The 15,500-nt window shown below is 49.8% G+C and overlaps 1 protein-coding gene across 1 annotated transcript in view; it reads left to right on the plus strand.

Moving 5' to 3' along the window:
* The window catches only part of IA-2 (tyrosine phosphatase IA-2), a 700,681-nt gene that overhangs the window by 496,897 nt on the left and 188,284 nt on the right, over window positions 1-15,500 (plus strand). The gene's annotated exons all lie outside the window — the stretch shown is intronic.

A 15,500-nucleotide genomic window follows, 5' to 3' on the forward strand; every position in this document is an offset into this window, starting at 1 on the left:
GTCTTGCAGGGCGCCTAGCTCGGCTTTAAAATTCGTATTAACAGGGGCGGTTTCCATTCAGCAGGGATTACACATGTTCTGCATACTTTAATATAATCGTCTAATATACGTTCATGAGAACTCTTAACAATGTACCCCAGTGCTTGGTACGGCACACCAATACAGGATAGCTAAGGCGTACAATTGAAATGATTTATTTTGCTTTTGTTCGGTCTAATTATGCGAAACCAATGCGTACACATCATAGAAGATGGGTAGTTATCGCAGGGATTGTGACGTTACGTGAAAAGGGGGCGAAGTTTGGGAGGTCCAAAAAATTGTTTGCCCAACCATGCAGTGCTGACTCCAGAAAAGAAATAGAAACAGTTTGAAATTATTTTACGTTATAGCCCCCCTTATCTTACATCTTCACTTTGTCTTACATCTTCCCCTTGTCACCCGTTCAACGTGGTTTTTACAAAAATAAGAAAGAAACATCTTAGCTTCTTCTCCTTCTTTTTATTTATATGCGAAGCATTTCTTGGCGAACACAGTATCTATCCAGCCGCCTACGTCTTGGTGCTCTCATGGTCGTTTCGTTCACTTGGTAGGTTCCCGCACACTGCTTCGCATAACATCGGTTACCCTAGGGCGTGGGATGTGATGGCTTCCTTTCTTCCTTTCTCTCTTTTTTTTTTCCTTTTTGGAGTAGTCAGTTATGACAGGGATAACAATGGCGTTCTCCTTGTTTCACTGGCCCGTAAGTACGCCCGCTGTTTTGGTATTGTTGACGCTTCGTTAAATGTACAACGTTATTGGGAATCTGCCTAGAAAAAAACGCATCGCAGTCACGTCTCGCGACGACTTAAGCACGAGTCACGGGTAACAAACAAAAAAAAAAAGAAAGAAGAAACGCACCGCGCAGCAGAAGCCGAGCGCGTTGTATAACATTACAGTACCAGTTCTGATATATATTACTCCAAGCTCTCGACCAATCCTCGTTACATGCATTTCGCGTAGCTTCGTGGCATAGACCAATGTGCGCGCTGTGATTGCAAAAAGGGCTATCGTCTCGTCTGTCACGAACCTGGACCTGAGTGCGAACCGGCTAGACAAGACTATTGGGCAGCACAAGAACGCACGCAGCAGGATCGATCATTTTCATTACGCAACATGTTTAATCAGGCGGGGAGGCTAGACGAAGCGAGCTGTTTAGATGGAGCAGCCATATACCTCTGGTCATTACCCACCGGATTAGAGAGAGGGAGAGAGAAAAGAGACCGGAGCGAGAAAAGGAAGGGGGGTGTTCTTGTAATGCGGCTTCGCCGCACTGCGCACCACCTCCAGGAGAAGCCAGGCGCGAACAGCAGGGGCGGGCAGTCATTTCCGGCGCACTTCGCGCGCCTCCCCGCTGTAGGCGAGCTACGCCGGAGCGCAGAGGAGGGTTTGTTCGGGAGCAGGAGCGTCGGCGTGTGCAATGAAGCTGGCGCGCAACAAATGGAGCCCGGGCGCGCGGTTCTCGAATGCCCAGTAATTACTCGCGCCCCGCGTTTTTCAGTGTAGGTACCAAACCTCGAGGCGACCGTGTTTTCCGCTGGCCCGTCATTGTTTGCTAAGCAGATGTTAAGTAGATTGTACTCGCATACCAGTGTGAATGCTTTTTCGCCCAGTTCTTGTGTTTCGACGTCGAACTGATAACGCAGTAATATTCATCCTTTGTAAAAAGTTCCGTACAGATAAGACAAGTGGCGCTCATGATGAAGTCACCTGGGTGAGATTGTAACGACTGTCCTACCACGTGTACTTGTTTTTTTTTTTAATTTTTGTAAGTAGCTGTCCGTCATCCCTTTTCATTAAATGTGCCGCGGCAATTTTCTCGGGGCAGGAGGCGGAATTTGCTTTGCGTTGATATTACGTTTGATTAGGAGATCCGAAAAAGAAAGAAATAATGCAATCTGACTTGGCTGGCATTTTCTCGGCCAAGACAAAAAGAATTCCCGCACGTGTCAGAACTTTTTTATTCGTAGCTGTAGGAAGCGGTAGCCTGTGTTGAGGTGCCGCTAACGCTAGCGTAGTGCTCTTGGCCGTCGTGGAACCTAAGGAGCAAGCATGACGTGACGCAAGCACGAGCGCATGTACATCCACCAGGAAATGTGCGAGCTCACTCTAACTCTTACTACAAATGACAAACCAGACTAAAAGAACCTGCGCGCAGCGACTTCACGAAAAGAATAAAGTAAAATAAACAAAAAGGAATTGGAGGTTGAAAAAGAAAGAAAGGATAGGCGACCCGCATTCGAGATCTCTTTCGTCCGCCCCCTGTTGCCAAAGCAAACACGGCAACATTGCCGATGCACGGGAGTGTGTCCCCCCCCCCCACCCCCAACCCCACATCCACCCCTTCTTCAACGCCGGTGGGAGGCCGAGCGAGGGCTGGCACCGCAGTGCCGATACACACAACTGTCGTGCCTCCACACTTACAACCTCACCAACCAGAGCGTGCGCATCGGCACACTGCACCGCGCACACCGCACTGAACGTAGAGTGTTCTCTCTCGGAAACTACACACAACGCCTTGCACGACTACTGCGCACTTCGACGAAAGCGGGCTGACGGGAAACAGGAACGGGCGGAGGGGGGACTGCCGAACTGGTGCGCGCGCTACGAGCTGACGTACCTTGTTCCCGACGCACTTCTTTAACTTGGTGCATTTCTTTTCCTCGTCGGTTTGTTTGTTTGTACTCTGGTTTGGCAGTTTGTTTAGAAAGGCGCCCCTGAGCGTGACAGTTCAAGGATACAAACGAACAAATCTATAGTCCTCGCCTCAGCGTGGTGTAGCAGTCTCGGGAAGGAAGTTGAAGTTGGCCCCTCCAGCCTCTTCTTTTATTATTATTTCATTTTCCCCCCGTTTTTATAGCATGTCGACCGCCTCCTCACTTCTCGGGAGTGTTAGTCGAGTGCCGAAATACGGGAGTGAACCAAAAGTGTTTCCAGTGCCCAAGCATGGGGGAAAGGCGTTATACGTGTCAAATTTTGTGTGGGGGGGGGGGGGGGGGGGGGGACGTACGGTTGTTCCTTTTTCCGTCTACCAGGAAGCGTTTGCAGCTGCCAAACTTTGTCGTCCGTATTCTTTTTTTTTTGTGTGTGTGTGACGCAAATGCGCCCGCGAAAGCCTCCGTCGCAGTCCGGTATGTAGGGCGAAGCGGGGCATCCGGATGTTGCCGCCATGAGCGCGTGGCCCTTCGGATAGTGTTCGCAGCTCGCGTAACCTTCTTCTCTACGGCTTTTGTGTCACACGCATCTGTTGCCGTTGCCTGCTAGTGCTGCCACATTCTTTTCTTTTTTTCTTCCCCAGGGCCACTTTCTCGCGCCTACGCCGACGACGGGCGCTGCTTCGAGCGCTTGCTCTGCTCACGCTGTAACTTCGCCGCTTCTGTTTACCTTTGCGCCGCCACGTAAGGCGGGCGTGAAGGGAAGCGAGCCTCCTTCCTTTCGTCTTCCTCCTCCAAGGCGACGAAACTGCGCGTTTCTTCTTTGCGGCGTTCGCGTGCCGATTGCGGCGTGCCTGCCGGATCCGCGGGGCTATATTATACATGCGCCACTTCTTACGACGAGGCGTATACGGCAGCTTGAGAAAGGCGTTGAGCGGATTCGGCTCTCATCGAGAAAGAAGTCGCTGTGTCAGCGGCCTTGAATCCCGTTCTCCAACGCGCGGACGTGTCGCAGCTCTCACTTGGCGATGCGCTCTCGTCTGCGGCTTGCACTCGAAAAGAAAGCACTGAGACGTGGTCGTGTATATGCGTGCGGAATGTTGCATTCGCGGCCTATACCGGAGGTATGTACAGGCGCGTGCGGAGCAAGACGTGAAATCGGGAAAAAGTGTCGATTGTTAGTCTCCGTCTTGTGTGATGCAGGATATTTCCAACCTTGTGGCGAATAGATGGCGTCTAAAACGAGGCGTCTACGATGCGTTTCGAGCTCCCGAATCGGTTCTGGAGCATGCGGACAGCATAAGCCTATATAGCCTTCGAGATCTATTTCTATTATCCAGAGAGAGCCGTCACTGGTGCGGGGATTTGGACACCGCCGAATCCACCATTTTTGGAGCACCACACCATATTTTTGGAGCACCAAAAGCTTCGTTTAATTATTTCTTTATTCGGAATAAATACGTGATTCTCGGGAATAAAAATGTGCGTCATGTAGCGGCCTAACTAACAAGCAATATAAACGAAAAAAATAGATCGCTAGGGTCGTTCAGGTATATTGCACGTGTCAGTCAAGCGTAGAAAAACATCAGATGTATAAAAACTGTTTTGGACAAAGCTTGACAGCAGTCATTTGTATCATGCAGATTTCAGCTAAACAGGCCGACAAACAAATCGAGAGATGGCGTCAAGCCACGCTAAAGTATTCGCTATAGACTTCTGTGGCACTCGAGTGCCGTTTACAAAAACAAGCAACGTTGGAACACATTTACAGCACGCACAGATCTCGGTAACATGTCTGCACAGATGTTTCCGTAAAACTCAACAGCTCTTGTGTCATCATGCCAGCATCATCATGCCGCCAAATCTGAAGAAATCAAGTTTTAAAAAATTCCGCGTACACTCTATGGTGTACGCGGTTCCTTTGTGCTCGTCTCTCTTTCACTCACTCCCCTCCTTACAATCTATTTCTTTTAAAACCCCCTACTCCTTCCCCCCGCGCAGGGTAGTCAACCGGAACTAGCTCTGGCTAACCTCTCTGGCTTTCTATGCATCTTTTCCCTCTATCTCTCTCATGACAGTAGCACTATCATATTTCGAGCCGCTGACTGGTAATTTTCGGAAACGCCCGACGAGACAATTATGCACCCAATTATTTACTGCTTGGAAAGCATATTTAGCATCAGCGAACACGGACAGAAGAGAGACGACCCCACACCGACTCCCTTCTGTCCTTGTTCGCTGGCGCTAAATATGCTTTCCAAGTCAGTTTACCAAGACGCCCAACAAATGGCGATGTCAATTATTTACCTTCTCGGGTAAGCGCGCATAATAGTTCAAATAGCCTTACGGAATGCTGTGCTATTACAAAGATTTTGTTGTCTCTTTATTTACATCATGATGTACATTGCATGTACATCATTAGTAAGCTTGATTTTATAGCATTACACATCACAGCTCATGCTATTACTTCAATTTGACCTGATGTATCAAATGGCTTTTTCGGACGACGTGATGTTTAACGTGCATCTTGGTCTTGTGCCGAGGGTTACATTTCGTTGCAATTGTAATTGGGCCGCCGAGACTGGCACTCCAACCCGCAACCTTTTGTTACGCAGCTGTACTTCGTAGTGACTAAGTCATCACAGCGGGCAACCTTTATAAAGAGTCCTTCGTTCTACTGTATGATTGATATGCTTATTAATCTAGTACCAAGGATCCCGGCCTGCGCTAACGTTTATCTTGGTTGTTCCCTTAGATCCGCTGTTCTATTTTTCATGAGGCGTTACAAGCGTACTTCTAGTGACGAATGAAAGCTGTGAGAAACAGCACTGCTGAATGCGCAATTTAGTTCTCTCGTGCCTAGATCTGGGGTGTATAAATTAGCGAGCACGATTATACTCCAAGGCACGGTGATGTGCGCGTTAATGCAATACCTGTGGTATAGGATTTCAATAACCCGCCGTGGTTGCTCAGTGGCTATGGTGTTGGGCTGCTGAGCACGAGGTCGCGGGATCGAATCCCGGCCACGGCGGCCGCATTTCGATGGGGGCGAAATGCGAAAACACCCGTGTGCTTAGATTTAGGTGCACGTTAAAGAACCCCAGGTGGTCGAAATTTCCGGAGTCCTCCACTACGGCGTGCCTCATAATCAGAAAGTGGTTTTGGCACGTAAAACCCCAAATATTATTATTATTAGGATTTCAATATCGTGACGACCCGTGTTCTGACCTTGCGTTTCTTGCAATACTTGTTAATTAGAATATACCGGCTGCATTAGTAACATCGGACGAACGGTATTTATAATTATTTTTGTTTTTGGCTTTGCGTGCTACCTTTTGTTAGCACATTAGCTACTGCGAAAGTGTTCGGTTATGCGGTACCAGCAGCTTATGAACGCAATGAGCGCACCAACAGTGGACACAGTTGTTGGCTCGATTTCGCTTTTCCCATTAAAAAGCTGTAGGCAGTGTCAATCATTATTCGCGATACGCTGCTTTAGCAGCTTACAGCAGTACGTGCCGCTCAATATAGCGGCATGTAATATGCGTGCTCCCTGTTTTGGAAGATCCTTCGTAAATATTTTTCAAACACTTAAGAGAGAGAGAGAGAGAGAGAGAGGAAAGGGGAAAGGCAGGGAGGTTAACCAGAGAAAAAGATCCGGTTGGCTACCCTACACTGGGGAGAGAGGGGAGGGGGAGGTAAAGTGGTAACAAAGTAGAGATAAGGAAAGGAAGGAGCCTAGACACACAGTCACCATCGGTCACTGGCACCGAATACTGTCATCGCACAGCACAGTGACACTTGCCACACTATCAAAATTTGTTCAGGCTACAGCCGCCTGTCCAATCCTGTCGCCCTCAAAAACCGCAACAGTGCCCTCGTCGCCCTCTGCTGCGATGGCTTGTGATGGCGGTATTGTAAAATAAGTTCCTCTGTGAGAGGTCTTTGGTCAAAGCGCGCTATCGCGGTTGCGAGTGATTGTCTCTGTAAATTATATCGAGGACAGTCACAAAGAAGGTGGTGAAAAGTCTCCTCGTTACCACAGTCCTCACACGTGGCGTCGTCGGCCCATCCAATTCGGTAAGCGAAAGACTTGGTGAAAGCCACCCCTAGCCATAGTCGACAAAGCAGGGTAGCTTCGCGACGGCAGAGTCCAGCTGGAATACAAAGGCGTAGAGAGTAGTCAAGATTGTGGAGTCGGTAGTCGTGAAAACTTCCAGTGTTCCACAAGGAGAACGTGATGTCACGGCTGATCATTCGAAGTTTTCGAGCGGCATCTGTCCTTGATAACGGTATCGGCTCCTCTTCGTCCCCTTGAAGAGCCGACCGAGCAGCGTTGTCAGCGTGTTCATTCCCTATGACTCCGCAGTGACTTGGAAGCCACTGAAATGTCACGTGGTGTCCTTTCTCAGTTAAGGTATGAATGAGTTCTCTAATCTCAAATACCAGTTGTTCGTGTGGTCCGCGCTGCAGGGCCGATAGCAAAGATTGCAGTGCAGCCTTCGAGTCACTGAATATTGACCACCTTCGAGGTTGCTCTTGGCTGACGAGACGAAGTGCAGCGCGAAGGGCTGCAAGTTCCGCGGCCATCGGTGTCGTTGGGTGACATGTCTTGAAACTGATGGTGGTGGCTTTCGCTGGGAAGACCACGGCTCCAGAGGAACACTGGAGAGTTGCCGATCCATCAGTATAAATATGTACGTGTTCGGCGTACTTCTCGTGCAAAAGGAGCAGAGTTAGTTGTTTAAGAGCAGGTGATGACAGCTCAGATTTTTTCCTGATGCCTGGTACGGTGAGGTGCACTGCGGGTCGAGCCAAACACCAGGGAGGAATCGATGGCTTAGTTGCGGGGGTGAAGCCTGACGGGAGGCAGGTGGAATACTCCGAAATCGTAGTACAAAATGCTGCCTGCGGCCTTTCTGACGGTAGTGTTGCCAGATGGTGGGAACAGGCACGGGCAACGTGCCTAATGTGCACTCTCAACACTTCTACCGCAATGTGTGTTTGTATAGGTTGGTCCCGAGCAATCGCAATAGTCGCTGCTATCGATGTGCATTTTGGCAAACCAAGACAAACACTTAAAAGGTGTCTTGTTTGTTTGTGGGTTTCTTTGTTCAAGAGATGTGTAATCTCCCCCTGCGCGCTTTGTTTCTTTATTTGTGACACACTGACCGTTTTCCACCCGTTGCTCACTTGCCCTTTGTTTCGCCGTTTCGAAAATGCATTTAACAGACACGCCATGATTGTATCCTGAGCGTGATGCAAAGTGTTTTTTTCAAAATTCGCCTCGTAACTAGTATCGAATCTGAGCAACGGTTATAATTGAAACCCCTCCTTAGTGTTTTCTTTTTATTTCTGTCTGATAGCTGCGCTGCGCGCGCTGCAACTCTTGCGAATGAAATAATACTAGCCATGGGGGACACAGTAAGATAATTGAATACGATGATCAGGAACCGCCGCAAACTGAATTCAACTCTTTCGACAAAGAGATGGCTTAGTGCAAGATCACGACGCGCGAACGGCCGACGTGGAGTGGTAATTGTAAAGAAAAGACACAGCCTAGCACCACGGAAAGCGTGGACCTTCGGCGACGCGAAATAACGGTACACCATACACGTACGCCCTTCGTATACAGAGCCCGCTTAATCTCCACATCCGCAGTGTTACGCCTGGGCCGCTTCTTTTCTTGGGAATTTGTCGGCATCCGTCTACACTGAGTCGTGTGTCACTTTCTTTTAAATATTTTTTCTTCGGTTTCGTTCCTCTCTCTCAAGACATTCCTTTTCATTTTCTCTTTGAGTGCATCCTTTCCGTTTACCCTAGCGACCGGCGAGTCGCTGTTCGGCTTCCCGTGGCACCCTGGGGGTCTCGTGCGTTGCCATCGGAGCCTCGCGAGACGGAAACCGGAAGTGGGCAGAGCCTCAGTTTCCGGTCCAATCGCCGACGTCACTCCCGCCCTTTCTTTGCAAACCGCCCACGCCGCCTGCCGCTGCTCTTCCGTCTTGGCCGCGCCGCCTTTTGTTCGCGTGGCCACTTTACGAAAAAAGAAAGAAAGAAAGGAATAGCGCTCGCCGCGCCTGATAGGATCATGCCCTTGATACCGTAATATAATGGGATTTGGAAACTGGGCCGCCACCGCCTCCTCCGTTTCCTTCAGCACTACGGGGGTTGGAGGAAACGGCCATCCCCACTGCTGCGCTCGCGCATCCACTACTGGAGCTTTAGCTTGTCTCCTTCACTTATCTGTAGTTCCTCTCCGTGTTCTTGCTTCAACCTCTCCTTCCTCCTCTATCGCTCCCCCCCCCCCAGTTTTCCACCCCCTTCGAAAGGCTCCCAACGCTTTTTCGTTTGTTTCTTCCTTTCTCATCTTTTGTTGATGTTTGTTGATCGCGTTTCCGCGCTTTCTTTCGCAGCGCCGCGACTGCGACGTCCCGGCGACTCTTCCAACATGCGTTCTCCGCCCACGGCTACCATACACCAGCAAGCCGCCGAAGCCTCTTTCGGACGAGGAGGAGGTGCGCTTATAAAAGCCCATGATTCAGTTTCAGCGTAGCAGTTTTCGGGCGACCCAGCGGGGTCGCGGCGAGAGGAGCGGCGTGCCCGCTCACTCTTCTCGCGACCTGCGATTGCTTTTCTGAGCAGTTCGAAATTGCTCTTGATCCAGCGGCCGGCAGGCCTTCCCGGCTGCCAGCCACAGGGGGAGGGGGAGCTCTCTTTGTTCCCTTACAGAAAGAGGCGTCGTCGTCTATCTTCTTGCTTTTTACGCGTCTTGTTCATTTTGTAGCCGTCCAAATAAACAAACAAAAGAAAAAAAAGGAAGCAAGAAACAGATTGGAAGGAAACTAACCTTACGTGCTTCGCGGCTGCTGTGCAGCCTTCTTCGGGGAGTGTAGACTTCTACACTCCCTTCCCCCTTCCCTCAAGTTTCTCCTTCTCTTTCCCTATGAAAGTGCCTGCCGGACGGTGGCTTACTGTCGGCGTGGCGCGTGTTCCGGACCACTTTGGCTACGGGCTTCGGCCTGCGATAAGTCTGTGTCAGAGCGGTTGCATCGCTGTAGAAAACGAAAAGTACATAGCCGTCAGACCGCTGTTGCTTTTAGTTCTTTAATCAGTCGTCTTGTCTTTTACAACAACGCGCAAAAAAATTAGCTGCTCACTTCGGTACGTTTTTGTTATATGGTATTTATTTTCGTTTTTGCGTATGCGTTGTATGTCTTCTTCTAAGGTCATCAGCTGTACTCGCAGGGCTGTAGCGCTTAAACTAATGTCGTACATGGGCCCTTCGAAATGCAATTTATTAAGCCCTCGCAGAAGATGTTCGGTGGTATCGTCTCAGCGCTACGGGTCACGCCACATTCGATCTACTAAAAAGAAGTTCGGGACTGTGCGGACTGACGTCTCTGATATCGTGCCCAACCATGGGCTAGAGTGCTCAAAGTCGGAAATGCTGTTTCGGGGAGTTCTACTTCGGAAGGGGCCCTTCGGAAGTGGATCTAAGAAGCGGTGCCACTACCTGACAGACTTGGGTTATCAATTGGGAACGGCGACGCGCAACGTAAACTGCTACTTGCTATAGCCGCGCTAATACTGACATGCCGCTCTGCTGATACTCTGCTGATGTTCCGTTTGGGATGGATGCGCAGTTCGACACCGCGCGGTACGCGCACTTCACGCAGCTGCTTGCAGCGGACGTTGCGATGGACACGAAAACTGGGTGGGAATTCACAAACCTTTTCGTGCTCTCCGCCGACTGCTGCCTGCCTTTGCTATTAGTATGTCCGGTACCACAATTGACTAGCACTAGTTGCTCCTTCGAACAATTCTAGAGAAGGAGCCTTGTTTTGAGCACTGGCCCTGATTCTTTTCTTGGCTTCAAGGCACGCAGAGGTGCTTACAGCAAGTGTAAACTTTGCGGGTAATACTAAAAGGTTATTAGCCCCAAGACAGCGTAGCGATGCTACAGGCAACCTACTTTCGACTTCGTGCGTATAAATGCAATTAGCTGCTTGTAAAAATTCGTTAGAGCTGATACAGGCCAAAGTTTGCATTTGACGCTAATAAAGAAAGAAACGCGCACTGTGGATAGATAGATAGATAGATAGATAGATAGATAGATAGATAGATAGATAGATAGATAGATAGATAGATAGATAGATAGATAGATAGATAGATAGATAGATAGATAGATAGATAGATAGATAGATAGATAGATAGATAGATAGATAGATAGATAGATAGATAGATAGATAGATAGATAGATAGATAGATAGATAGATAGATAGATAGATAGATAGATAGATAGATAGATAGTACACTATGGCTTGAGTCTTGATGCGACAGAACCGAATTAAAGGCACAAACGTTATAAAATTATGTTCAGTACATTCTTCGGGAGCCCTCGTTAACTACTGAATAGGTATTCTTTTACGTAAAATACGTCACACCGTAGAGTTCTTTACTAAAATTGTTTGATCCAAATCTAATAATTTTTGCAATACGGAAAGGCAACATGAATACTACATTCTGGATACTACATGGATGTTTTCAACAATTTGTCGCCGCTTTATTGATGAGGCAGGCTGCAACGTCTTTGTTTCTTGCTTTGCCACACCGTTGCATGTTAGCCACGCAGTATTTTTCTCCAACATTTAGGTGTAATTGCGATGATAAACTTACTTTATCGCGCATTTTCCATCCCGTGCATAAATCGACGAAATTTCGAGTATGCGGATCTTTCAATTATGTATACCATGGCACTCAACATGGAAAATTATACTCTGCATGCTAAAAAAAAGAGCACACACACACACGCGCGCGCACACGCATGCACGTACGCACGCACGCACGCACGCACGCACGCACGCACGCACGCACGCACGCACACGCACGCACGCACGCACGCACGCGCACACACACGCGCACACACACACACACACACACACACACACACACACACACACACACACACACACACACACACACACACACACGCACATGCACGCACACACACTTTTGTTTGAGGCTTATTATTGCCATATATGACAATAATAACATGGGAAGCAGAGGATTCGCTTCGGAAATTGCAATTCGAAAATGAACACGGTCGTTCGAGGGCAAAAGATCGAATCCTTGTGCTGCTGCCGACCATTGGCATGCTGACTGAAATCCCTGCACGCGGCGCACACAAACATTAGCGCCAGATTTTCCTCCAACATTCAGATATAGCGTGTCATTTCACGGTGCACACTAAGTTCCCCGAGGTAGGGCGACGCGCACGCGCCACAGCGCGTCACCTGATCTCGGAAGCCACGTTCTTACACCGACCTACGAACAGATCCGGAGAATAGAAATCATAGGCGCATTCTACTACGCGACGGTCATTCGGAAGCCACCAACTGGAAGCTTTTGCTGCGCAATTCACATCGCAGCTCCGTGCATTTCTCCTGCATATTCTCCCGATGCAAAACAACGGAAGAGCCGAGCTCTCGCATCGTGCAGCCGACCGGAACCCACCGCCATAGCGCACGCCGGCCGAAGACTGCCCGCTGTCATTCCATCGCGCTGCCGGCCGCCAGCTGGAGTCGCTGCAGGAGCTTCCACCGACTCCTCCGCCGCTACTTCTGTAGCTGGCCTTCCCGCTTGCGCCAGTGGCGCACTAGTTCGTCGCAACAATTTTATTACTCGGCAATTGGAGGCCGTAAAAGGGAGCCCCCCACCCCACATCCCCGCCCCTTCCCGAGTTCTGGCTACGTCAGTTCGCCCTTCGGTTCCTTCCTTCGGCTCTAAGGCGCTACCCCTCCGTCTACCAGTTCAGTTCGCCGTTACTGCAGACCGTGCACCGGCTACGGGCAGTGGTGTGGCCCCTTCCTCCCTCCCCCCCTCTTTATTTTTTTCTTCCAATATAGTCGGTGGCTCTCGCAGCAGTATAGCAGCGGTAGTAGCAAAGTGACGCCGACCGAGCAACGGGTGGATTCGTGCGCGGCAGTAAAGTGCGCGGACCAGGCGGCTGCGAAACGCTGTTCTACTTTTCCGCGCGGGTTTCATCGTCGGTGCGCAGCAGGATGCGCGGGAGCAAACGAGCAAAGCGGCTCCCGTCCGCTCGTCGGGCTTCGCGGGGACGCGTCCTTCTTTCATCTTTGTTAACGTTCTGCGCGCATAGCCGACTGCCGCGTCTCGCTAGTTGCGTGCATCGCGAGCCCTTCGAGGGCAAAGAGCCTTCTTGCGTATTCGAGGCCACGGCGCTTCAAATGATCGTCTGAATTCGCCGCACAACTTGCTTCGAGCAACAAGCTCACTCGGAAGGATGAACGTGTCCGGCGTTTCATCGGCTTTTACTTGAAAGCGATGAATTCCAGAACGTAGTCTGGGCGTTTTCGAACGGCCCGTATAGCCTGACGGCGACAGCCGCGCACATTTGCCGCGCCTCGTTACTACAAGTAAGCTTCGACAACGCTGAACAAAACAGCCGGCTCGTGCGAGCAATGCCGTGCCGACCAGGAGAGCGAGCCAACGTTCGACGAGCTGCAGCAACGACGCCCTGCCCGGCTCGGCTCGGCTGCTGCTGCTTTCGCCGACCGCTTTGCTCGACGGTTTTATGCCTCGCGTTTCTCGGGAAGCCCTCTCAGTGAGCGAGCGCTGCCTGTATGCCGCGTCTGCCTCGCTGTCGGGCGTCCATAAAACGTGAAAGCCTCCTATTTGTTCGCCTCCCCGCCCCTTTTAATTAACGACTATTAATTCTGTTTTACGGGAGTCGAAATGACTGCTGTTGCGTGCAAACCCCCCCCCCCCCCCCCCCCGACGGTCCGCGTGCGAGTGGATCAGGACGCAGGGGGAGGCGCCACCCACCTCTGTCAGTGGCTCCGTTCTCACCCCCGTCTCCTTCACCTCTTTTTCAATCGACAAGGGGGGCTTAGAGCAACGACGCGCCGTCTTTCTCGTGCAACGAGCGGGCGAAGTGCTTCGGGTTGTGCTTTATGTATTCGGCGACGACAAACGAAGGGATCACGTGGCCCGCCCGTTCTGCCAGTTCGCGTATATGGAAGGCCTCGGCGGACCGTGTACGCTTCGCCTGAGTTTCTGCGCTGATTAATTTCTTGCTAATGCCTTATAATTAGACTAATTAATTGCTAGTGATAGATACCTCGAAGGAACGCCGAACTTATTATACTCACTTTCTCGCGCAGCTCCTCGTAGGCGCGGATATTTACGGTCGGGGAAAAAGAAAAGGAACAGGAAAAGATCAAGTCCTTTCGAGGGACAGCAAAATGCGAGACACTTGAATCTCTAGGAGTATGCGAGACTCCGCGATAATCTTCAAAAATTAGCTCGAAAATACTCCCTACGCCTCATCAAAGCCTAATTTGTCGGGCTACGCTGACGCACCCGAAACTGCTGCTAGAAAAACGCTTGTGATGAAATGTGCCGACTATAAATTAGAGCTGTCTGTAAAGCATAAGTTTATGCATTACAATGTTTGGGTAAATTTTGGATGCAGTTGGTAAATTTACTTGCTTTAGTGAATCTGGGAAAACAAGAAACAGAGACAGGCTTGCGTTTATTGAGTCTTTGCGCATGGCTGCAAGGATTAAGTCATCACTTATACCAGAGCCACGTGGCACTAAGATAAGGTTCCTAGCAGTGCGGAAAGTTGAAGTCTCTGCACGACCCTTTTTGCCTTCTTAAGTTACTTTTTTACGCACTTGAAACGCATTCCTCTATTGAACAATACTGCGTTGCCTTTTTAGTTTGTTTACTTAACGCTCGTGCTATGTCTCTCTTGTTTTCATCGTGTATTCGCTGCCATGATTTCCAGAGTGAGAGTGGCTGTGCAAAATAAAGAAAGGCAAGGCGTTGTCAGGGCCATGCGTATCACACGCGATCACAAAGCTACTATAATGTGCCACCGAAACGGTCCAACACGTGACCATGTGCCCGCCTTCCCGGCGGCAAGTATGACCAAGTTACTGGGCTTAACGTCCCAAAGCTGTACGGTGACGGCCACGTCCACATTCCTGACCGCAGAGCTTACGGCTACATCTGCAGTGCAGCTGGTGGTCGCCACGTAGGGTAGCGAACTCATGACTTCGTGCTGAGCACCGTGTCATCTAGTTCGTGTCGTTCTACGTGTCCGTGCGCGCTAACAATAGCATGGATAGCAAAGCATGCATTCTTTAATATGCCCATTTCTGAGAACACGCAAGATGTTGAGCATACCTCTGGGGATCGTGTTTTTATTCTCAAGGTTCGTTTATCGTACGATCGAGGTGTGATCATCGTTCCACAGTAAGCATCGCCGCTATCCTTACTCGTGGTACCATTAAAATCTCTTTAGCCTGTGAAATTTATTTACTCTTATCTGTTGGCTTGTAAGCTATAACTCAGGAAAGAAAGAAAGAAAGAAAGAGGCAGGGATGTTGGCCTGGCCGAGCCCGGTGTGCCATCCCGCACTGGGGGAATGGCAAAGAGGTTACAGAGGATATGAGAACATTGGTACGAACGACAACTAAAGGGAACTCCGGGATAAAGTTAACCATGTAGTCGTAGTGCAGTGTGTGGTACATTTCACCATGTGCCTCAGCACTTCTCTCTTCGATAACTGCGGACAGGGGAAAGTGGTTGCTTGGCTTTCTGCCGGGAGGCGCCGATGTATCTTAGGATGGATGCGTGCTTCAGACGTGTCCCTTAGCGTATCTGAGGTTAATCTGCGCTACATATTTCAGTCGTTCTTAGTTCTCGCTTTTTCCCACAACCAGTGCGGCATGTTAGACGGGGACCTAATACACGAAGCTACGCTTTCGAAAAGACTATTTT

The sequence above is a fragment of the Dermacentor variabilis genome, chromosome 2 (genome assembly GCF_050947875.1).
Source record: "Dermacentor variabilis isolate Ectoservices chromosome 2, ASM5094787v1, whole genome shotgun sequence".
Classification (NCBI taxonomy): domain Eukaryota; kingdom Metazoa; phylum Arthropoda; class Arachnida; order Ixodida; family Ixodidae; genus Dermacentor; species Dermacentor variabilis.